Source organism: Ovis aries, chromosome 2, assembly GCF_016772045.2.
Source record: "Ovis aries strain OAR_USU_Benz2616 breed Rambouillet chromosome 2, ARS-UI_Ramb_v3.0, whole genome shotgun sequence".
Taxonomy (NCBI): domain Eukaryota; kingdom Metazoa; phylum Chordata; class Mammalia; order Artiodactyla; family Bovidae; genus Ovis; species Ovis aries.
This window is the reverse complement of record NC_056055.1, coordinates 85,231,387-85,256,803: the sequence shown is the minus strand read 5'-3', so window position 1 is coordinate 85,256,803 and position 25,417 is coordinate 85,231,387. Positions and strand designations below refer to the sequence as shown.

The 25,417-nt window shown below is 40.9% G+C and overlaps 1 protein-coding gene and 1 pseudogene across 11 annotated transcripts in view; one reads left to right on the top strand and one right to left on the bottom strand.

Annotated features, from left to right (window-relative positions):
- BNC2 (basonuclin zinc finger protein 2) overlaps positions 1 to 25,417 on the top strand; it is a 485,878-nt gene that overhangs the window by 96,042 nt on the left and 364,419 nt on the right. The gene's annotated exons all lie outside the window — the stretch shown is intronic.
- Positions 347 to 5,586, bottom strand: LOC114112860 (cytochrome b-c1 complex subunit 7-like; annotated as a pseudogene).

Below are 25,417 nucleotides of genomic sequence, written 5' to 3'. Positions count from 1 at the left end.
TTACTTTTTTTGGTTTAATTTTTTTAATTGGAAGAAAATTAATGTTGTGTTGGTTTCTGCCATACAACTTAAAAAAATTTTTTATTTCAAGTTTTTATTTTCCTGTACCGCGTCTGAGTTGTGGCATGCAGACTCTTAGTATCAGTGTGTGGGATCTAGTTCCCTGACCAGAGATGGAACCCGGGCCCCCTGCACTTAGCCATTGGACCACAGGGAAATACCTTGAATAACTTTTTTTAAAAATTGTAATAAATATGTATTTAAAGTAATACATTACAGCCTAAATAGTTCTACATTGTACATAAATATTTGATAACAGCTGTATCCACAGATTTAGACTACTAAATTATTTCTCGGCTCGTTCTCTCCCTTTTCTTTCCCAAATCACCTCTTTCAGAGGTGGTTCAAGGTAGAATTTACCCTCCTCATGTTCTGTCCCCTGCGGTTTAGGCAGAATCTGCTGCCTCATGTGGCTGTCCACTGCTCTCTTAATGCAAGCTCTGTCGTCATAAAGGTTCTCAGGAAGCCTTCTTAGGGCCTCTTTTACATCGTCATTCTCATATATTGCATCATCTTGCATTAAGCCCAGTTGTTTGAACCCGGCAGCAGTGTGATACCCTTTTTAAATACCCTCTGGCCACCTGCTTGATGCTGAAATGGCACCGACTGCTCGCCATGTGGACCTGAGACCCTTGAATTACTTTTTAAAGACATTTCTAGATAGCATGGAAAGAAGGTGAATATAGTAGTGGTTTATATAAAGTAGGGGTTTAATTCGTGAAGTAATTTTAAAATTTGAGTTTGTTCTTTAGCTATTACAATCATGTGCCAAGTAGATAATATAAAGCAGTGTATATTGTTTGAAGCTTTGGTAAGATCTTCCTAAATAGGTCTTAAAATGTCCTATGTGTCTAATTGTTTTCATTAGGCAACCTGAATTTTGAGTAAATTTGTAGACTCTTGAACCTTGTAATTTGCAAAGAGTAAGCTTAGCTATAACAGGCGTAAATCATTGTGATTTGCATAATTTATTTATTCTGCATAAATATTGTACTCACATAGTACAACTGCTGTCCTGGAAATCAGATTTTGATTGTCTGAGTATCTGTGGGGCTAGAGGAGGTTTTAGGGTTATGTTTGTGTTTAGATTTAATTTCAGGGGTAAGTTAAGATTTATGGTGAGCAGTGCACAGAATGTTTTATTTACTTTTTCCCAGCTTATGAATAAAAATAGCATCTGAATCTGATCTTTAGGAACCAAGTTCAGAAAATATGATTTGATTGTTTCTCTTAATTGTACCTTATTTCTGTTTATTTGCAAATTGTGTATTTAAGACATTAGCATATTTGATACCCTGTGATTGGACATATTTAACTTTCTATTAGACTGATGCTTTCAGGTTTTTGGACTCTGAAATTAGGAGCCACATATGACCTGTCTTTTGTTCAAAGTACTAACTGACTACACTCTTATGTTTCCATTACATGAAACACACATCTCTGGTTTATTTGAGAGGAAATGCTTCTAAGAATTAGGCATGCTTCACTTCTGTGGCAGGCTGTTTACTTTTTCATTCAGCAATTAATACATAAATTCAGTCTTTTTTTCAAAAATATTAATCAAATGTATATGATGTGCTATGAAGTATAGCAGGTAATGCTGAACAAAACAGAAACATTTCTTTTCCTTGCACTCAAAGTACCTTAGAATCTAGTAGGCGATAAACACCGTGGAGCCCTAAGCCCAGCCCATGGACAAGATGCATGATTGCCAGAGTCTTCCCTACCCCCTTTACTTTGCCAAGTTAGCCAGATGAAGTGGTCTGTTGTTCAGATGCTAAGTTGTGTCCAACTCTTCTGTGACACCATGGACTGTAGCCCGCCAGGCTGCTCTGTCCATGTAATTTTCCAGGCGTGCGTACAGCAGTGGGTTGCCATTTCCTTCTCCAGGGTATCTTCCCAACTCCGGGATCGAACCTGGGTCTGCTGCACTGGCAGGCAGGTCCTTTAGTTCTGAGCCACCTGGGAAGCCCACAGCATCATCTAGGAATAGTGACTAAAAATGTTCTTGGTACTAGGAACAACTCTGACAAAAGCTCAGAGTAAAGAGAGCACTCAGGACATTAGAAAGACTAGTATGTTAAAACTTAATGGCACCCAAAACCCAGATCACAAAAACTCTCATTTTGGATCAGAACATTTTTCTTCTGCCATTTACTTCAATGAGAAGATGAGAAATGACTGCAGACTTCTTGTCTGAGTCTCCTTCTCTTATAACAGAAATATTTATTTTAGAAAGTTTGAATTATATGTAACTATCAAAAATGAAAAATCTTTCATAAGGTTACTTTTTTATCATTTTGTAACTATAATTTTAGACTTTTTTCCCTATGCATCTTTAATTTTATAAAGTAGAAAAGATACTGAATATGCTGCTTTGCAACTGATACTTTGCACTTAATATGAAAGTTACATTAATTGTCCTTCATATCTTTGGGTTCCTTATAAAATATGCATTTTAATCATCATATAGTATTCTGACATGAAACATTATTTATTTATAGAACCCCTATTATTGGCAATGTAGGGTTCTAATTTTTGCAACTTTAAGTGTTGCTGCAATAGAATGTATTTTATTTAAACCTTTGATTAAATCTATGATTATTTCCCTAGGGTAATAAAAAGTATTTCCGTTCTTCTGTGCTCGTCTTTTTTGTAGATATGAGCTGCTTGTTTATCACCACCATGCCTGAAAATCATTCCAGCCCTGATGACATGATGTCTTAAATCTAAATCTTTAGATCTCCGGCATTTAGAGCACTGCTCTCCAAGACACCTGCTTGAAGAGCTCAGTTTGGCAGTGATTCTCATTACATTTGTATAAGTAAAAGCATAAGTTACAATAGATGATTTGTGGCTGGACATGAAATGTAAGGCTAGTGTTATGTGTTGATATACATGTGAAACAATTGTATCCAGTTTTTTTTTTTTTTTTTTTTAGAATATCCACATGTCTAGAAATGTTTTATCCAGGGAATTTTTTTTTTTTAACAGAAGAATTCAGTCTGTTTTTAGGGAATGTTCTTTAGCTGCAGGTTTAAATAAACTTTTGGTCTGTGATTCAGAATGTATCTTTTTTGAAATTTAATTTTTTTTTCATCTTTTGGTCATGCTACACAGCATGTGGGATCTTAGCTCCCTGACCAGGGCTTGAATCCACACCCCCTGTGTCGGCAGCATGGAGTCCCGATCACTGAACAACCAGGCAAGTCTCCAGAATATATCTTATTAGATGAATACCTCCAGAGTTAACAATCGAAAGAAAAACTGGAATTAAGTCAGCATTTTTTCTTAAAGATGTCAAGAGGAAAATTTTGTATAGAACCAAGGAGGAGATCCTTAGATCTACTGGAGGTTTTATTTTTCATAGATTTTTATGCTGAAGTCCTGTTATCTTCACCTGCTCATCCTGTTTGTAACTTAGGCCCCAGCATCATACCCAGTAAATACTTGCCCCGCCCCCCCCAAAAAAAAAACACTTAAAAATAATGTGTTTATTGAGACATAATTCACATACCATACAGTTTACCTACTTGATGGTGGTGGTTTAGTTACTAAGTTGTGCTTGACTCTTGCGACCCTTGTGAACTGTAGCCTGCCAGGCTCCTCTGTCCGTGGGATTCTCCAGGCAAGAAAACTGGAGTGGGTTGCCATTTCCTTCTCCAGGGGATCTTCCTGACTCAGGAAGGAAAACCCAGGTCTCCTGCATTGCAGGCAGCTTCTATACCGACTGAGCTATGAGGAAAGGCCAAAATTTACCTACTTACGATGTTGGTTTTTTTTGTTTGTTTGTTTGTTTGAGTGAGTTTTAACATATTTGGAGTTGTGTAATCATCACCACAGTCAAAGTGAGAACATTTTTATTACCTCAGCAAGAAATTTCTACCCTTTAACTATCACCCATCCCCCAACACTGCCAACCCTCTGTAGCTGCGGACAGCTCCTGGTGTACTTTGTCTTTGAATTTGCCTATTTGTATTTCATACAAATGGAATCATACTGTATGTGGTATCTTATGTCTTTCATGCAATAATATTTTAAGGATTTGTCCCTATTTTGCCAAACAATACTTCACTGTATGTAGTATGTATCACATTTTTGTTTATCCATTTATCAGTTGATGGAGCAAATACTTTATAATATCTAGATGCGTTTGTGTAGGTTTGTATTGCAAAGGTAAAAACTAAGAAGTCAAGCTGCAAGATCCCAAACTGGAGAGGCCTTCAGAATTTGTTACTGGTGAAAGCATATTAGAGAAGTTTAGAATTCAGTGTGCAAGGTGGTTGGGTCTAAGGAAGAATATCCCATCATCAGTACATCCTTTCAGTCTTACCTGTTGGATGCTTCTTAAATCTGCTCCTGTCTTCATGTGTCTGGTAAATTATCTAAGCGACATCTTTTGTTTGGTAACACATCACCACTACCATCCCCTAACATAAGCAACAAAGGAGTATCTTTAAAAATGTCATTGTCTCTCAGGAGTCCAAAATCCTTAACACAGGCTGCCCAGCTATCTCACATTAGGCCCTTGCTGCCTTCCTCTCACATCTCCCCCTCCTAGTCTATGATACTGATTTTGTGCTTAATAAAGGATAACGGAATCCTTTCTGAAGTTTTTATGTGGGTACCCTGATGCTGGGAAAGACTGAAGCAGGAGGAGAAGGAGGCAACAGAGGATGAGATGGTTGGATGACATCACCGACTCAATGGACATGAGTTTGAGCAAACTCTGGGAGATAGTGAAGGACAGGGAAGTCTGGCGTGCTACAGTCCATGGTGTTGCAAAGAGTTAGATGCGGCGGAGTCAATGAACAATAACAGTCCTCAATTTCAGCTTTCATCACTCTTAAGAACTGTGTGCTAAGGATCCCTTTTGGAGCCTGGTGAAATAGAAACATCTCATGAGCTCTGGGGTGCACTGTGCATCAGAAATGTGCTTGTTTCCTTTGAACCTCTTCCCTGCAAATTGGAGATGATAACTTGCAAGTTGTCGTGAAACTTAAGACGATGATATGTGAATGTATCTGGTGTATAATATGTGCTTAATAAACTATGTCCTTTTCATTTTTCATTTGGATTTTTGTTTGAATGTAGTGGTTTAGGTGAGTTTGATATCCCCCCTTCTCTCTCTCTCTCTCTCTCTCTCTCTCTCTCTCTCTCTCTCTGTTTTTGGGGGGGAGCTGAAAAGAGGGATTGATACATTATGATGATTGCCTGCAGTTTTAGGATTTTTTTTCTTTCTAAAATCGGTATCTTTGTCTCTGAATCCTGGTTTTGTGAAATCTCTGAAATTTCATTAGTGCTTCTATATTGTGCCAACCAGCAGTACTTCCTTGGGTCCCTGCCTATAAAAAAGCAATCTATCATTTATTGCCTTTTTTCCTAAAACATTTACATCTTTATATGTTTATTATTTCCTCATTATGTGAGTAATTGTTGTTCATTTGAAAACCAGGAAACTTCAGAAAATAGAGAAATAGGGAGAAGATAAAATTCAGTTGTAATCCACTTACCTGCTGTGGTCATTGTGGTTTATGGTTTTCTAGACTTTATTCTTTGCAAAAACACATGTATGTGCCCATAGTTTTTGAAGAAGAAGTTGGATGGTACTGTATGTTCAGTTTTCCGCTTGCCAGTGGGGGTGTTTGTCAATGTTGTTACTATGCATGTGTACAGATTTGCATGTGTACAAATTATTACGCATGTGTACATCAAGAATGCTCTTGTAGGGGAGTACCATGATGGCTGTCACCAGTCCTCTTTGAATGGACATTTAGGTTGTATCTAACTTTGGGTCATTATAAACAGTGCTGGCTTTGATTTTGAAGTCACGACAATTCTTATAAGCTTTTTACCTCCTGAGTTAACAGTAGTTTCCCTGAGGTTTAATGTCAGATCCAGTTCAAACCTGCCCCTCTTACCTTTCACATACCTTTTGTAATGTTCGCACCCACAGGACAGTACTCTCTGTTCATGCTCATCTTCTGCTGTTAATTTGGTGCTTGTGTTCTAGTTTCTTCATAGCCCTACTTCCTTTTACCTTGCCAAAATGGTGTATCTTCACTTTGGCACATACTGCTGTCATATCTGAGCTGTAACTTTTTAATGATTAATACTTCATATTAGTTAACATCCCTTTCCATGTTGGCATGGATCCTTACGATAAAATTCATGAATTCATTTCCGTTATATTTTCTACCGCCTTATCTAACATTGGGGTTTATTTAAATGCCTGATTTTATTAATCTGAGAGAGAGTGCTGTGTGTCTATGTGCTCAGTCACAGAGTTGTGTCCGATTCTTTGTGACCCCATGGACTGAAGCCGACTAGCTCCTCAGTCTTTGGGGTCTTCCAGGCAAGAATACTAGAGTGGGTTTCCATTTTCTCATCCAGGGGGTCTTCCAGCCCAGGGATTGAACTTGTATCTCCTGCATTGGCAGGTGGATTCTTTACCGCTGAGCCACCTGGGAAGCCCAAAGAGAGCACTTGCTTTCTTCCAAATGAAAGATTGAGTGGAGTGGTTTATATTGAGCAGGACAATCAAAAGACGCATATTTATAGTAAATTACCTGTTGCCCTAAACTGGGATATTCTTAAGGTAATTTTTCATCCTGTATTGTTTTCCTCTTTTTAGGTGGTTTTTTTTTTTTTTCCCTTGGTGTATAGCCAATTGATTAGGAGAAGGCAATGGCACCCCACTCCAGTACTCTTGCCTGGAAAATCCCATGGATGGAGAAGCCTGGTGGGCTGCAGTCCCCATGGGGTTTCAAAGAGTCGGACACGACTGAGCGACTTCACTTTCCCTTTTCACTTTCATGCCTTGGAGAAGGAAATGGCAACCCACTCCAGTGTTCTTGCCTGGAGAATGCCAGGGACGGGGGAGCCTGGTTGGCTGCCGTCTCTGGGGTCGCACAGAGTCGGACACGACTGAAGTGACTTAGCAGCAGCAGCAGCAGCAGCAGTAGCAGCAGGTGATTATGTCCTTAAGCATTAGCCATTTAAAATAATTTTAATATGACGCTTTGTAAATTGTTGAAGTAAAAGTTGTTAGTTGCTCAGTTGTGTCCAACTCTTTGCGACCCCATGGGCTATAGCCCACCAGGCTTGCCTGTCTGTGGGATTTCCTAGGCAAGAATACTGGACTGGGTAGCCATTCCCTTCTCCCAGGGATCTTCCTGACCCAGGGATTGAACCTGCATTGCAGGCAGATTCTTTACCATCTGAGCCAATAGGGAATCCGAGTCATATTGTATATTTGAGAGCCCTGGTTGTTAAACTGGAGAACACATCTGAGCCACATGGTGATCTCTTTCATCACAGACTTCTGGGCCTTTCCCCCAGGTTTTCTGACTCTGTGCATCACATACACAGCCTGAGAACCAGCCTTTCTAAGAAGTCTCCAGGTGATGCTGATGCTGCTGGTCCTGAGACTGTTCTTTGCAAATAGAACATAGAAATAATTTTTGTATTAACTAAGTATACTCTTTGTAATTATCTATAGTCTTTTTCTCTTTATGCCAGCACACATGGCATATATAACTGAGCACGTTTTAGTAGAACCGTCTGTTGTTTCAAAAGGAAACAAAACCCCTTGTTGGCAAAATACAGAAGAATTACTGGATACAGAGCTATAGCCTGGTGTGAGTGAGAGCAGTAGGCAAGGCATCCAGAGTCCTAGACCTGGATTCTGTGGGCTGTAGTTTCCTTGCATCTTGTACAGTCTTGGTTCACTTGCAGGAAAAAAAGTGATTGCTGCTAAATTTCTCCTGTCCCTTCACCTCCTGAATATGCAGGCAAATCCTCAAAGTGTTTTTTCAACAGGTTCACAATGTCAGTTCAGTTCAGTCGCTCAGTCATGTCTGACTCTTTGTGACCCCATGGACTGCAGCACGCCAAGCCTCCCTGTCCATCACCAGCTCCTGGAGCCTACTCAAGCTCATGTCCATTGAGTGATGTCCATGGTGATGCCATTGAACCATCTCATCCTCTGTCGTCCCCTTCTCCTCCCGCCTTCAGTCTTTCCCAGCATCAGGGTCTTTTCAAATGAGTCAGTTCTTCATATCAGGTAGCCTAAGGATTGGAGTTTCAGCTTTAGCATCAGTCCTTCCAACGAATATTCAGGACTGATTCCTTTAGGATGGACTGGTTGGATATCCTTGCTGTCCATGGGGCTCTCAAGAGTCTTCTCCAACACCACAGTTCAAGAGCATCAATTCTTCGGTGCTCAGCTTTCTTTATAGTCCGACACTCACATCCATACATGACTACTAGAAAAACCATAGCTTTGACTTTGTTGGCAAAGTAATGTGTCTGTCACTGTTCCCATTGTTTCCTCATCTATTTTCCATGGAGTGATGGGACTGGATACCACGATCTTCATTTTTTGAATGTTGAGTTTTAAGCCAACTTTTTCACTCTCCTCTCTCACTTTCATCAAGAGGCTCTTTAGATCTTCTTTGCTTTCTGCCATGAATGTGGTGTCATCTGCATATCTGAGGTTATTGATATTTCTCCTGGCAATCTTGGTTCCAGCTTGTGCTTCATCCAGCCCAGCATGTCAGATATCTCAATTAAGAAATGCTTATCTGTTTTTAATAAATGTTCAAAGATGCTTTAATATAGGCATTATTTTAAGGTTTGGATGAGTTAATGCCTTGAAATCAGATACTTCAAATGACTTTGAGAATCAGAGCTGCAGGCAAGTGATGGTCTATATGTCAGGTCTTCAAGAATATAAGGTTGAAGAATTGAGACACATGTACCTCAGTGTTCATTGCAGCACTGTTTACAATAGCTAGGACATGGAAGCAACCTAGATATCCATCGGCAGATGAATGGATAAGGAAGCTGTGGTACCTATACACAATGGAATATTACTCATCTATAAAAAGGAACACTTTTGAGTCAGTTCTATTGAGATGGATAAACCTGGAGCCTATCATACAGAACGAAGTAAGTCAGAAAGTGAAGTGAATTTGCTTAGTTGTGCCCGACTCTTTGCGACCCCATGGGTAGGAGCCTGCACCAAGCTCCTCCGTCCATGGGGTTTTCAAGGCAAGAATACTGGAGCGGGTTGCCATTTCCTTCTCCAGAAAGATAGAGACAAATACTGTATATTAACACATATACGTGGAATTTATTAAGGTGATACTGATGATCCTACATGCAGGGCAGCAAAGGAGACGTAGATGTGAAGAACAGACTTTTGGACTCAGTGGGAGAAGGGGAGGGTGGGATGATTTGAGAGAATAGCATTTAAACATATACATTACCATATGTAAAATAGATGACCAGTGCAGGTTCGATGCATGGAGCAGGACACCCAAAGTTGGTGCTCTGGGACAACCCAGAGCAATAGGGTGGTGCGGAAGGAGGAAGGGGCATTCAGGATGAGGAGTACACAGGTATACCTATGGCTGATTCATGTTGATGTATGCCAAAAGCCATCACAATATTATAAAGTAATTATCCTCCAATTAAAATAAATACATTTAAAATTTTTTAAAAAGAATATAAGGCTGAGCCTAGAAGAAAGGAGGAGGTGAGACAGAAATTTTTAAGTAATGGGAATTGAAATGGATTCATTGCATCCAGCATTATTCAGTGTGTAATTCTCTGGTTCCTTCTACTAGTTCCAACTACTAGTTGGCTGTAACTGGTAGTGGTTACACTTAGGAGCATTTAGTGGCAATTTAGGCCTTTGCTTTTGAAGTTCTTTCTCCCTGTTAGCTGAGATGGGGGAGATGTATATGGCCTTTTCTGGCAGGCATGGTATTTGTATTTAGATAGAAAGGATAAACTATTCGAAAAAGCACAAGAGGATCACTTGGCACGCGGGTGAGTGAACGTTGAGGCTACAGCGTCATGTGGCAGCTGATAAGAACAGTACAGAATAGGATGAACAGGAAGTTTCCGCTAAGCATTTCAGCCTCTCATGTTTAGACTTGGTGAAAAGGTGGCTGGCTGATTTCAGCCCGAGATGCTTCACTTACCCTGCGGAGACAAGTCTGCTCCTCTAAGCCTGTCACCATCAGTTGAAATTTAAAAAGTTTTTAGAAAGCCTTTTTGACCCATTGTTGTGTTCCCTCTCATCCCTTGTTTTTGATGACATATGTGTGGTCGTCTTTTCTTGTCAGCAACTGGGAGAAAAATTTCAACAGAGTGAGAAACCTTAAGGCACGGAAAATGTTTGCCTGAAGTGTTCCCCAGTAGACATGGGCATGTGCTGAAAGAGAGGGGGCAGAAAGGCTTTTTGTTGAGAGTGGCAGGTCGGTAGGATGACCGAAGTTTAGCTTCAATCCTTTCATTGATATTGGAATGTCGTCAACCTTCATATGACACTGCCATGTTCAACTGTGTGATCTGGAGAGCTGTAGCTTGTACTGCTGTGGTGAGTGTGTGTGTACAGTGTAAACATTTTATGAACTGCAGTGTCTGAGCCATCCGTCTGTCTGGGCAGGAATCTCCCTTGATAGTAAAAAGAACAGCAATCAGGACAGAATTGGTCAATGCGGCATGTCTAATGGTGGGAAGATATTTGAAGGACTCACTATAGACACAATAGTCTCTCTAAATAGCCTCTTTGCACCCGGAGTCTTATTGCAAACAGGTTCATTAAGGAGAGACATTCTGACACACAGCATCACAGTAATGAAAGTAGCTCTGTTTTTCTAATATTGTATCTTGCCACTTCAGTTATGCTGCTAGTACAAGATTTCCCTTGTGTTGTTGTATATTTCTCCAGAAAAAGAATCAGTCTTCATAGAATATACAATTATTTTGTACAGGAATGTATAACTCATACCTAAGATCCAGTTCTCCCTGTTTATGTGCACTAGTGCAAAAATAATTGGCAAACACATCTTCCAGACCAAAAGATTCCAGCACCTTCAATTTGTTGGGCTGGAAGATGTTGAACTGGAGTTATAATAAACTTTAAAAAAATGTGTAATGTTCAAAATGGATTTGTGATCAATCATAAAAGAAAAAAAAATATTAGCACAGTTTCCCATGAGGTGTAATTTTTTTTTCCTAGGGTTTTAGCCAACTCCAGCATAGTATCTGTTCAAAGAGAAGGAAAATGCAAAAGGTTTTCATCCACCCAGCTTTACATATAACTACAATATGATGACTTAAGCTATTGGATTTTCTGCCTGTTAATGTACAGCATGAACATTATGAACATGGAAAAAAAAGGTTATATTGGTTTAAAAGTGGATATGGAAAATTTAATGTGCTCAAGTGGGAACAATGGCATATTAAAAAAAAACACTCATGACACAGATCTAATAATTCACTTGCCCCTGTAGGAGAAAGGGTATCAGCTCTGATGCTGGCTCATAGTTTATTTTTATATACACCCTTGGTCCCTGCAGTATACCCCGTGTGTGGGTTCCAGAGAAAAGAAAGAAAATAACCTGTAGGGAAATCAGCCTTGGAAACCTTTCATTAAATACATTGTGCTCTGTATTGTGTCGTTCACAGAATCTTCAAGAAATAAAGAAGGGAAAAATCTCTTATCAGTCTGCATGTGCGAAATATTATATTTGAATACTATCATTTGTTTTAAGATTAAGGCCGAGGCTGCAAACATATTAGTTATTATTCACTTACATCTGGTAGGTGGTGTAACAGGGATTTAAAAATTCTTTTTTTTCCATTTCTAGTCCCCGTCTTTCTTTCTGCCTTCCTCTCCCCCCACAGACAATGGCAGAGATACCACTTAAACTTAAAAGGATTCTGGCTGCATTATTTTCACGTTCGGAATGTTGCCTCCTTATAGAGGACTGGGGTGGTGAGGATAATAAACTTCAGTGTTAAAATTCTTGCTGAAGTTTTATCTGTCATTTAACAAAAGATGCGTTTCTAGGGAAAATTGAAGAAAGTGTTAAATATATCCTTTCATGAGAAAAATATACACGGTAGAGGTGTTAACTGTGAAGAGTGACACCTTTATCAAGTTGAGTGTCCTTTGGAGTGAGGCTTTGTCTTGTCATTATAGTTCATGTACTGCTGTTGGTGGGCCTTTAAAAATCTGTAAATGTCTTATCTTTTTTGCTGACTATTCATGCAGGATGCGCTAGGCAGGCCAACTGTGACACGTATTCTGCCCATGCTTGTAGCTGTCTCCTGGACGAAAATGAACACGCATTTTAGACCTAAACCTTGGGTGCCATGTAACAGTATTTAGCGAGCTTCTGGGATGGCAGATCCTAAGAGTTAACCTCAGATATCCAGAAGCACTCTGTCCTCCACAGTCTGTTGGAAGATTTCTTATTTCAGAAGTAGCTTGTGTTGAAAAAACTTGCTTTAAGGATAGAGCATCATTAGCACCAGGATTTTCTCAGCACCACAACGAGCTTCTGTATCCAGGAAGCTCTTTTCATGTGACAAGAGTGAAAGGTCCTGGTGACCAAATGCATGTCATGAGGCAGGCATTCTGTGAGATGCTTTGTATGAACCATCATCTGGCCTTCACATGAAGCTGCTGACGTGGCGGCTGCTTCTCTCCCTTTTGCAGACGAGGAAACCATGTCACTAAGAAGGGACAGTGCTGGGTTCTTTCAGATCTAAGCCTGATCCTGTTGCCAAGGTCGTACCCTTTACCATTATTTGAAATCACATCCTAAGCTGTGTGGCTGTGCTCCACTCCTCTCTCCCTTGGCGCTCAGGCCTGTATAGTGACCACTTCCTGTCCTTTGGGTTTATCGACCCTGCCACCTACTAGCCAGGTGACTCTGTTGGCCCTTTCCCTGTCAGTGAAATGAGAGAGAGTGGTCCCCTTATTTAGCCTTGTTGAAGTACACATACATGCTATTTACCGGTCATCTTCTTTATGCCAGGTGCTGTGCTAGAACCTCGAGTCCAGCAGGGACATGGACAGACATGGTCCCTGCCCCGCGGAAGCTTGCAGGCCTGTGGGCGTGTCAGGACACCGAAATGCTTTACAGAATTCCTTAGTTACGTGCTGCCTGTCTCACCCATAAATAGATGTTAAACTGACTTAAAGTTAAAGCTACCCATCTAAACAGATATCGGACTTTTCCTATGGGTCATACTCAAAGAAACCTTGCTTTCCTTGCATCACTTGCATGCAAAACTTTTTGCGTAAATCCTCTTCCGTTGTTCCCCACTGCAGGTTTCTGAAGAATCAGAAACCTGAGAGTTTGCCTCCTGTCTCTTTCTCAGCCTCCCCCACTTCTCTCCTCACTTCCACTGTCTCCCTGTGCTTCCATTCCTGTTCTTTAACATTTGTTTATTTGGCTGCCCTGGGTCAGAGTTGCTGCCTGAGAGATCTTCACTGCCCTGTAGCATGTAGGATCTTAATTCCCTGACCAGGGATTGAACCCGAGTTCCCTGCATTGCAAGGGGGACTCTTAACTACTGGGGTGCCAGGGAAGTCCCGCCCTCATTTCTTAGTGTTCTGCTTGCCACTGTTCTCTAAGTTTTCAAATCCTAGATCAACCCCTCCTTCAAATCCTAGCTCAGTCTTCACTACTTCAAGTCACACTCCTCTTGTGATGTTCTTTTAAAAACATGAATCCCGATTTTACATTTATCTTTGCTGTGTGGACAATCTGTTTTCTCTGACTAGACTGAAAGCTCCCTCAGAGAAGGGACTTTGTCTCTCTAATATCTATCCCAGGCACAAGTCTGTTTTCAAATAGTGAATTAAGATGGATTTTTTTTTCCCGCTCATCTTCTTCTGTAACAGTGCTTTCAGCTCTAGTATTTGTTTTATTCTACCTACATGTCCAATAGACCAGTTGAACCAAAGAGTAAACATAGCTTCCCAACTCTGCATTTCCTCCTTTTCTCTAATTCTTTAAAATTTTTTTATTTTATTGAAGCATAGTTGATTTACAGTATTGTGTTAGTTTCTGCTGTATAGCAAACTGATTCAGTTATGGATACATACTATATATATATATATACACACATTCTTTTTTGTATTCTTTTCCATTCTGGCTTATCACAGGATACTGAATATAGTTCCCTGTGCTATACAGTAGGACCTGTTTAATCTGTTTAATCTGTTCTCTAATATTAAAAATGCGTGCATGCATGCTAAGTCACAGTTGTGTCCGACTCTGTGACCAGGCTCCTCTGTGTATCTGATAATCCCTAACTAGTCCATCCCTCTCTAATTCTTAATGTCTCCATTGTTTTCATCAAACTAGAGAGCCTGAGTTCCTCCCACTTCCTCCAGCCCTCCCCTGTCTTGCGTAGGATGACCTCTTCAGTAGAAGATGCCCTGGGATTTCTGATCACCTCTACACCTTCCTTGTCACCTCTTGGTGTGAGCTCTGATTTCCTTGCTAAAATCACATAACTGATCTTTTCGCCTCCTGCCCTAAATGAGTAATCCTGCCAAAACACAGATCTGCCCGTGGCAGGTCTTAAAAGCCTTTGCTGGTGAAATGATACCGTGTCTGGGATTTACTTTAAAATTATCCAGCGGAGGAGGGAGGTTAAGGGGATTATGCGAGGGCAGGTGAAACAAGACTGACCCAGCACTGCTCATTGTTGAAGTTGGTGGTGTGGTTGACGGGGGCTTGTTACACTATTTGCATTTGTATATGTTTGAGAAGATAAATCATCAAATTAAAAAATAGAACACTGCAAACTTAGGGTGTGCACCAGGTAAACTGACCTCCTTGGCAGAGCACACGACGCTCTCATGGTCCCTCCCCTGGGCTCCTTTGGCCTGTCATCTCCCTCAACTCTGGTGGCTGACGATTCTGCAGTCGTCACTCCGCAGGCGTCCCTGCCCTCAGCATTGATCTCCCAAAGGGCTCAGCTCTACTTCTCTCTGGCCCACTTTGTTAGCCTGATTGGGATCTTCTCCCCTATCCTTTTGATGGACCATCCTTAGAGCCCAGGGTTATTTCATTGGTAGCTCAGCTGGTAAAGAATCTGCTTACAATTCAGGAGACGCCGGTTCAATTCCTGGGTCGGGAAGATTCCCTGGAGAAGGGATAGGCTACCCACTCCAGTATTCTTGGGCTTCCCTGGTGTTTCAGACAGTAAAGAATCCACGTGCAATGCAGGAGACCTGGGCTGGGAAGATCCGCTGGAGAAGGGAATGGCTACCCACTCCAGTATTCTGGCCTGGAGAATTCCATGGACTGTACACTCCATGGGGTGGAAAAGAATTGGACAACCCTGAGCGACTTTCACTTTCTTCTGGAGCCCATCATGTTCTTACTTTGTGCATAGGCTATCCCTCTCCTCACTGAGGACTGCCCCAACCAAGAAAATCTCCACTTCCCCGCCTCCAATTTTCAGTTCAGTGAATGTTCATTACTTGCCTGTTGAGTGTCAGGCAGCTAATGGATGCTTGAGATTAAATCAAATAGTTACTTCTGGCTTGTAATATTGGAGAAGGAAATGGCAACCCACTCCAGTATTCTTGCCTGGAGAACCCCATGGACGGAGGAGCCTGGTATGGAGAGAACCCACCTGCCGGCATTTTGGGCTAAGTTTGGCAGTGGTTTCCATCTGTCCTCTTCACTCACAGACCATCCCAGTCTTCTCCAGGAATAAGGTGCATATTTTGAAGAGATGTATAGGTAAACTGTGCTATACAAATGCAGGGCTCAGTTCAGTTCCATTCAGTCGCTCAGTCGTGTCTGCCTCTTTGCGACCCCATGAACCGCAGCATGCCAGGCCTCACTATCCATCACCAACTCCCGGAATTCACCCAAACCCATGTGCATCGAGTTGCTGATGCCATCCAACCATCTCATCCTCTGTCATCCCCTTTGCCTCCTGCCCTCAATCTTTCCCAGCATCAGGGTCTTTTCAAATGAGTCAGCTCTTTGCATCAGGTGGCCAAAGAATTGGAGTTTCAGCTTCAGCATTAGTCCTTCCAATGAACACCCAGGACTGATCTCCTTTAGGATGGACTGGTTGGATCTCCTTGCAGTCCAAGGGACTCTCAAGAGTCTTCTCCAGCACCACAGTTCAAAAGCATCAATTCTTCAGCACTCAGCTTTCTTTATAGTGCAATTCTCACATCCATACATGACCACTGGAAAACCATAGCCTTGACTAGACGGACCTTTGTTGGCAAAGTAATGTCTCTCTCTGCCTTTTAATATGCTGTCTAGGTTGGTCATAACTTTCCTTCCAAGGAGTAAGCATCAAATACAAGGTGGCCAAATACTATTAGCTTCTGAAGATAAATTCCTTTGCTCAGCTTTTTGTCTCTTTTTAAAGGTTACTTTTAAAACTGTCAGGCTCTGCATTTATACTTAAGAAGTCTCCCTCCCTCCCCTGATCCACTCTAGAAGCGGGATTGGGAAGCTGTTTTTTCGGGAGGACACAGCCAGCCTTCTGCCAGAGCCCATCCAAAGGTCCTTCCACTGAGCTCTAAAGTGAGCAGAAAAGTAATCCTATCCCTAGCCTTTATAATGTATCTTCACTTTTTCCTGGCCACTTGATTACTTCAAACACCGGTAGGACTCTTGAGCCCAGAGGTGAAAGTAGAACAGATATAAAGGATTTGAGAAATCCAGTTTTTGTGGCTTGGAGAAATAAAAGACCAAGGTATGAGTTAATCCCTGTTCTCAAACATATGAAATAATTTTACCTGGAAGGTGGTACCAGCTGTTAGCCATTTGAGTGAAAACAAACAAAAGGACTTAGGTTGCAGCTGGAGGGATTTTAGGTAGAAATTTTTCGTTAAGTGGGTCTGGGTGGGAACTCAGTTCCCATCCCAGTAGATTGTTGATTAAGGTCCAGCATGGAGGGCAGTAAGGTGGATTTGAGGAATTTCAGTATCCTCAAAATCAGGCTTCATGATTACAAAATCAGCAGCTGTGAATGCCCTTCGTGCCCAGAGCTGCAGAGGTAGGGTTCCCCTCATTCCTCACACCTTCCCCCAAGTTGAAAGAAATTAGCTTCAATTGAAGAACATAGTGATGGATGGCTACAGAGATAAATATGATACATTGCACAGCAGAAACTGCATTAAAAGAACATTAATTTGGGACAGAAAGCACTGAAGGTGAAAAAATTCACAGTTAAGGTTGAAAAGTGATATTGTTTACGTCTCTGCTAATGTGTCGACCTAACAGGACACATTAAGAAATTATGAGGGTTCTCTGTTGTGCTAAGAAGTAAGTTTTTTGACTTGACAAACTCAGCTTAATCCATGGTTTCATTGCCCAGCTTTATTTAAGGCGTTGTCCGCAAATGATTATAGCCCATGGGAAAAAAACCTGTTACTTTTACTGGGTGAATTTTGGTGTTTGTTTAAATATCAAGTTTTGGAGGGGGCCAGGTGGCGATTCTGGGACTCTTTGCATTTCAATACCTGAGCATATTTTAGTTTTTCTTAAGTCAGTAATTTTTTGAAAGGCACTAGTTTTATTTTTTTAACTAAAATATTAGTAATAACTTGATAATAGTTTAATGTCAAATATTATATTTTTGTATATTTTTGAAAGCAAAATTTAGCTTTTATTCTTTGTTCCAGGGGTGAGTCTTTGCTGCTGAAGAGCAGATCTGAAATTTCATGTGTACTTTAAGAAAATTGTTGCCTTATAGGGCCCATGTTCAGGATCAAATCCAGTCACAGTTTTAATTTATACAATCACATCATAATACTAGAAATCCTCCTTAAAGTTTTTATCTCATAAGATCTATTTGTTTACTATGTTTTTTTGGTGTGTGTATATATACATGTGTGTTCCTCATATCAGGGACAAAAGTCTCTCAAACGGGTCTGAATGTAGACTATAACTGGAGTAAATATGTATAGTAGAACTTGCATAATACGAAAGCTAATTCTTAGTTTTTTGTTTTTGTCTTTTTGAGTTCAAGGAGGTCCTTTATTGACCATAAGCTTCTTTGTGAAGGAGGACAGTGAAAATTAACCTATTTCTGAAATCACTGAGCCGTGACGAACAAATCAAACAGCAGATTGAGATGCCGAATGTTGCTGTTGTGTCTTTAAAGCAGAAAGAGAATTTTTTTTTTTAATTAAGGAAAGTACTTTTAAGTATATACAGGTAAATGAAATCACCAACTTGTGTACTTCCACAGTAATGACATAGAGGGGCTAAAAATGTCCTCTTGGTGGGACTTCCTCGGTGGTCACAGTGCAGGGGTCAGGCTTGATCTCCGGTCCGGGAACTAGATCCTACATGCTGCCACTAAGAGTTTGCATGCCGCAACCAAAAATCCCGCATGCCAGAAGGTAAAAAAGATGATGTGTTTCAACTAAGACCTGGTGCAGCCAAATAAATAAAGTGAAAAAAAGTATCATATTAGTCACTTAAGGAAGGAAATCCAAGCCACAATTATTATAGAAGTTTTCTATTTTTGTTATATTAAGGGTGAATAGGAGTTTATGAAATTGCCCTAAGTGCAGTGGTTATTAGCCAACAGAATTTATTGCATACTGACCTAGGTGATATTAATTTGGATGCATGGCAGGAATATACTCATGGCCTAATCACAGATTTTAGGTTGAGCTTCCTCCTAGATCAATGAGTTTGTGCTTCCAATTAATTAAAGAAAAAGTTCAGGAGGCCAAAAATTTAGAGAGAGAGAAGGGAGGTGAAATTTAGGTCACTTTTTTTCTGATTGTTATTCTGGGACACCATGCATAGTCTGTTTCTTAGTACAGAAAAATGACATCTGTAAGCCCATTTGGAGTTTTAAATGTAATATAAATGTAGTGCATCATCACAAGTATGCTAACACATTTTAAAACAGGGTATTGTATGGAAGTAATTACTGGCCGGGAGTGAGCTACACACCCCGAAGAATGGGTTGGGGCCAAAAAATGAAAGATTTCTAAGTAGAATTACTTTCATGTGGGTGGGAAAGAGAGCAAGGTTAACTTTTATTAGGGACCAATCCCAGCTCTTAGTTTAATTCTGATCACATACTTGGTAACCCAAATAAATAAGTACTAAAGAGATTTCATGTTAGGGTGAGGTTATTTTTTTCCCCTTGGTATAGTCTTCCAGTGGGGAGTTACTGTTTCAAGGCAGGAGGGCGTGACATACATGAGCCTGAGCATGGCCAAATGCATGGAGAGCTCTGCGTTTCCAAACTTTGGGCCTTGTAATGGTTAACAGTGTTGGGACACAATACTTGATCATTCTTTAGCTGGGTATGTTGTGTTCATCTTTCACAGATTTAATAGGATGTAGGAAGGTTTGATTTTTAATCATCTGGAAAGAAGAGGCCCTGTAGTTTTTTCCCCTTCTCAATCACCATGGAGAAGAGTCTCTTTCCTTTCCCTTTCATCCTGTATATTTTGTTTATTCTCCAATGTCACATAATATCATCCTTATTTCAAGGCAACTTTGCATTGTAATATTTGCCGGGGAGTAGGGGTTGGATCTTAAAAGTTGAGGGGAAGAAAATTGCTGTCTATGGAAATCATTTTTTTATATGATTTCTGACAGATTCTTTGGAGCCATTTGGATGCCATTGATACCAATTTCAAATAGATTTCTTCCCTCAAATCAGTGTCACTATAACCCCCAAAGTATTAGTCACCCAGTCATGTCCAACTCTTTGTGACCCCGTGGACTGTAGCCTGCCAGGCTCCTCTGTCCATGGGATTCTCCAGGCAAGAGTACTGGAGTGGGGTGCCATTCCCTTCTCCAGGGGATCTTCCTGACCCAGGAACTGAACCCTGGTCTCCTGCATTGCAGGCAGATTCTTTACTGTCTGAGCCACCAGGGAAGCCCATTACCCCCAAACCAGAGAGTTATTTTGGGTTAGACTTCACTGAGCAGCCATCTAGCAGCCCCTTAACTGTTATCAGGACACAGTATTGATGAGTGAGGCTTGGTCAAGTTACTTAACCTTTCTTCCTTGATTTTCTATCATGTCAACTGGAAATGATTATATCTGCCTTTGATCTCATAGAGATGCTTCAATCTATTAAAGTTCATAAGCACTTTAAGTAAGGTATAAAACCCTAGATGCAAGGCATCTTCATTACTGTTACCATAACTGTTACTTTAGTTACAGTGTCATATACAAAGGGGAGCTTTCTGAATGCTAAGTAGTTAAGTCTCAGAATGAGCTCTCTGGACTCAGTGGTTGATAGCGGACTTTAAGAGGTTGGGTTACCTATGTCCCTACTCTGGAGGCCAGGCTCTGTCTTCTGTAAATTTGGGGAGCAAAAAGCAAATACAGAACCAAGAACACAAAATTGAAAAAGAAAATTGAAGAGGCTGTGGGAGATGTGTGTGGTCCACCTCCTATTCTTCCCCAGCAGCTGCTCTTGGTGTTGAGCTTCCTAAAGTGTCAGCTCCTTTGGTACCTGTCCTGATTGTTCATCTCTCCTTACTGTGGAACGTGTGTTCAGGAGTTTTCAAGTGGACTGTGGGCTTTGAGTCATCCCCATTTACAAGTTTCATTTTCTTTTTTTTTTTTTTTTTCTGAAATACTCTCTCTGAGAAAGAGAAAAAAAGTTGAGGATGGAGTAGGTGAAGGTCTTTGAATGTTTTTGGTTAGTGTTCAAGGGCGCTTGTGCAAGACGACTGTTTTCTAGATTGCAGCCCCCTCTAGCATTTTGTTTTGAATACTTCCTCCCTCACATCTCATATAACATTCCAGAAGGAGCTGCACTTCTGTATGGCCTTGGATGGCACCAGCTTGAGGAGGTCCATGAGAACATGAAAGATCAACCCTCACCTCCCAGAGTGAAGAATTTGTTTCCTGGAGCCCAGGTTCTTTTGCTCTCACAGGTGTCACTTTTCCAAAATAACCGACTCTGTCCTTTGCTCTTAACTTTCAGAAATGACCATCACCACATGTGCTTGTAGGGTTTTGATACTCTGATTAATTTTGTGTTTATTCTTCATCTACATGTAGCTTGGTGGCATGTCCAGTTGGGTCAGCTACAAAGCGCTAGTCCCTCAGACACCTTAGCTTGTAGTTGATGAAGTACAAAAGAGTTGTGGTACAGTCTGAAGTATAAGATATTTCTGTTCATCAGAAAAACTGTGTGAGGCAGACTTAGGGAAGGAAGTATGGTTACCAGGGAGGAAGAATGAGGGGAAGGGATAGTTAGGGAGTTTGGAATAGAAATGTGCAGACTGCTGTATTTAAAATGGATAACCAGCAGGGACCCACTGTGGAGCACAGGGAGCTCTGCTCGGTGTTATGAGACAGCCTTCCGCCCTAGTTTGGGGAAGAAGGGGTACATGTGTATGTACAGCTGAGTCCCTTCACTGTTCACCTGAAACTGTCACAACATTGTTAATTTCCTACACTTCAATACAAAGTAAAAGGTTTAGAAAGAAAGACTCTGTGAGGAAGCCTACAGAGACAATTACAAGTACGGAAGAATTAAGAAGCTCTAAAATAAGTACGATTGGTAAAAAGAAATTAATTCAACATTTTTTAACCTTTCTTAAGCAGCTAGAATCCGAAAGTTGCAAGTAAGTTGCCTTTAAATATGACTAGAGTGATATGCTTTTCCAAGTCTCCCCTGCCTCCCAAGTATTAAGGTCTAACAATGCATTTTCTGGTATTGATTTGTGTGGAAACTCTTAGATGAGATCATAGTTTTGTATTTAGAGAATCACTGTTTTGGGGGTGAAGAGGGGAAGAATACAATGACATGAAGTTGAGATTGTTGTGGAAAATCAAGGACATATGGTTGCATTGGTATAATATTGGTTTTTCAGAATCAAGATTAACACAAGTGAAATTACCTCTAAATTGCAGCTAGCTATTGCTACCTCGTATACCTGAACTATGTTTTTCTTTTAATACGCATGTGTGGAGCTTGTGGAGTGTGGGTCAGGGCTAACAATTTTTTTTAAAAAATTTAATGTTCTTATGTTTTTTGAACAGATAGTGGAGCACCAACTGTTTCTCCCTTGTCTTTCTTTCCTCCTCCCCATATTTCTTGTCAACCATTTCATATTCTATTATGAATCAGTTATTCAATACAGTGTCATTATTCAGCACAGAATAATATATTCAGAATTACAGATGGATTCCTTACCATCTGAGCCACCAGGATAGCTCAAATAAATAGATGAATAAAATAAGTAATATAAAAATAAACTTTTCCCCTATTGAGAATGCATGATTTAGACCCCAAACTTGGATGTATTAGAGCCCCAACAGAACTTAAAGCCGTTTGCCATGCCACTGTCTCCTTTGTGGTTAGATACATCTCCTGGGGCATTCACAAATGACCTAAACGGATTCTTGTGATTTTTTTTTTTTAATTTCCTGAGGGGTCAAATTGGGTCAACCTTGGAGGTACCGCAGAACCAGTGGGGCAATGAAAATGGATGAGCATGAAGCAGAAGCCAGCTATGTGGTTATAAGAATTTCCTAGTATTTGTGTTCTTGTAATTGATAGACAGAGTTGGATTTATCTTGGGTTGGGCTGTTTCACGGAGAAGGCAATGGCACACCACTCCAGTACTCTTGCCTGGCAAATCCCATGGATGGAGGAGCCTGGTGGGCTGCAGTCCATGGGGTCGCTAAGAGTTGGACACGACTGAGCGACTTCACTTTCACTTTTCACTTTCATGCATTGGAGAAGGAAATGGCAACCCACTCCAGTGTTCTTGCCTGGAGAATCCCAGGGACAGCGGAGCCTGGTGGGGACACACAGAGCTGGACACGACTGAAGCAACTTAGCAGCAGCAGCAGCAGCAGCAGGGCTGTTTCTCAAGCTTTTTTTTCACTGTCAGGGCCTAAGCAGCTTTTCGGACATTTTGTCCTAATCATTGTCTACCCCCACAAACCTGCCATTAAATCCTAAGGATTAAGATTTTGTTGAATAGAGTTGAGCTTCCAAAGACCACAGATAACTGTAATATCAAAAATAAATGAGTAAATGTGTGACCTGACCTATGATCTATGTGTTAGTCACGCAGTTGTGTCCAACTCTTTGCAACTCCACGGACTGTAGCCCTCCAGGTTCCTGTGTCCATAGAGTTCTCCAGGCAAGAATACTAAAGAGAGTAACCTTACCTTCTCTAGGAGATCTTCCTGACCCAGGGATGACCTGGGTCTCCTGCATTACATATGGATTCTTTACCATCTGAGCCACCAGAGTAGCTCAGATAAATAGATGAATAAAGTAAGTAATATAAGAATAAGTTTCCCCTGATTGAGAATGCATGACTTAGATCTCAAACTTGGGTGTATTCAGTTCAGTTCACCTCAGTCATCTCCGATGCTTTGCAACCCCATGAATTGCAGCACGCCAGGCCTCCCTGTCCATCACCAACTCCCGGAGTTCACTCAAACTCATGTCCATCGAGTCGGTGATGCCATCTAGCCATCTCATCTTCTGTCGTCCCCTTCTCCTCCTGCCCCCTATCCCTCCCAGCATCCGAGTCTTTTCCAGTGAGTCTTTTCCTCTTCTCATGAGGTGGCCAAAGTACTGGAGTTTCAGCATCAGCATCATTCCTTCCAAAAGAAATCCCAGGGCTGATCTCCTTCAGAATGGACTAGTTGGATCTCCTTGCAGTCTAAGGGACTCTCAAGAGTCTTCTCCAACAACACAGTTTAAAAGCATCAATTCTTCAGCGCTCAGCTTTCTTCACAGTCCAACTCTCACATCCATACATGACTGCTGGATAAACCATAGCCTTGGCTAGATGGACCTTTGTTGGCAAAGTAATGTCTCTGCTTTTGAATATGCTATCTAGGTTGGTCATAACTTTCCTTCCAAGGAGTAAGCATCTTTTAATTTCATAGCTGCAGTCACCATCTGCAGTGATTTTGGAGCCCCCAAAAATAAAGTCTGACACTGTTTCCACTGTTTCCCCATCTATTTCCCATGAAGTGATGGGACCAGATGCCATGATGTTAGATTTCTGAATGTTGAGCTTTAAGCCAACTTTTTCACTCTCCTCTTTCACTTTCATCAAGAGGCTTTTTAGTTCATCTTCATTTTCTGCCATAAGGGTGGTGTCATCTGTGGCTGGTACAAAAATAATTTAGGTTTTGTGTTGTTGAACTTTGCCATTTGATCTTGGAATACTTTCCTAAATAAATGCAGTTATGTTATATATCATTTTAACGTGCCTTCTTTGCCCTTTTTTTTTTTTTGCTAATGACTTATTACTTGCTGTTTATTTTATATTTATTTTAGGCTATAGAAATGACATTAGACAAAAAGCAAATTCAAGAAATTTTTAAAATTAGGGTTCAAAATGGGTCATAAAGCAGAAGTGACAACTTGCAACATCAAGAACGCATTTGACCCAGGAACTGCTAACGGACGTACAGTGTAGTGGAGATTCAAGAAGTTTTGTAAAGGAGACAAGAGCCTTGAAGACGAGTGTAGTGGCCACCATAGGAAGTTTTCAGCAACCAACTGAGAGCCGTCATGGAAGCTGATCCTCTTGAGTTGCTGAAGAACTCACTGTCGACCATCCTATGGCCGTTTGAAATTGAAAGGTGAAAAAACTGGACAAGTGGGTGCCTCATGAGCTGACAAGAAATCAAAAGAATGGTTCTTTTGAAGTGTTGTCTTTGTGTATTCTGTACAACAGCAACAAACAATTTCTTGATCGTATTGTGACATGCGAGGAAAAGTGGATTTTATACCACGACTGGTGAAGACCAGCTTGGTGGTTGGACCGAGAGGAAGCTCCAAAGCACTTCCCAAAGCCATCCTTGCACCAGAATAGGTCAGGTTACTGTTTGGAGGTCTGCTGCCAGTCTGATCCACTACAGCTTTCTGAATCCTGGTGAAACCATTACATCCAAGAAGTATGATCATCTTCTTCTGAGGCAAATCAGCTGGATTCAGTGAACACTGCAATGCCTGCAGCTGGCTTTGGTCATCAGAAAGGGCCTAATCTCCCTGATGACGCTCCACCACACACCGCACAGCCAGCACTTCAAAAGCTGAACAGATTGGGCTACAAAGCTTTGCCTCATCCACCATATTCACCTGACTTTTCGCCAACTGACTACCACTTCTTCAAGCATCTCAATAACTTTTTGCAGGGAAAATGCTTCCATAACCAGCAAGAGGCATGTCAAATCCCGAAGGATGGATTTTTATGCTACAGGAATAAACAAGCTTATTTCTCATTGACAATAATGTGTTGATTGTAATGGTTTCTATTTGATTAATGAAGATGTGCTTGAGCCTAGTTATAATTTAAAATTCACTGTCCCAATCCTCAATTACTTTTTATCAACGTAATGCAGTAGTTTTGGCCAGTTTTATTGAAATATAGTTGACATCTAGCATGTGCGTTTAAGGTGTATGTGTGATGATGCGATACATGTATGCACTGTGAAATGACTGCTGCAGTAGGGCCAGCTAACACTTCCATCCCTTCACATAATTACCTTTTTTTGGTTGAAGATGCAAAAATTATTGGATAAT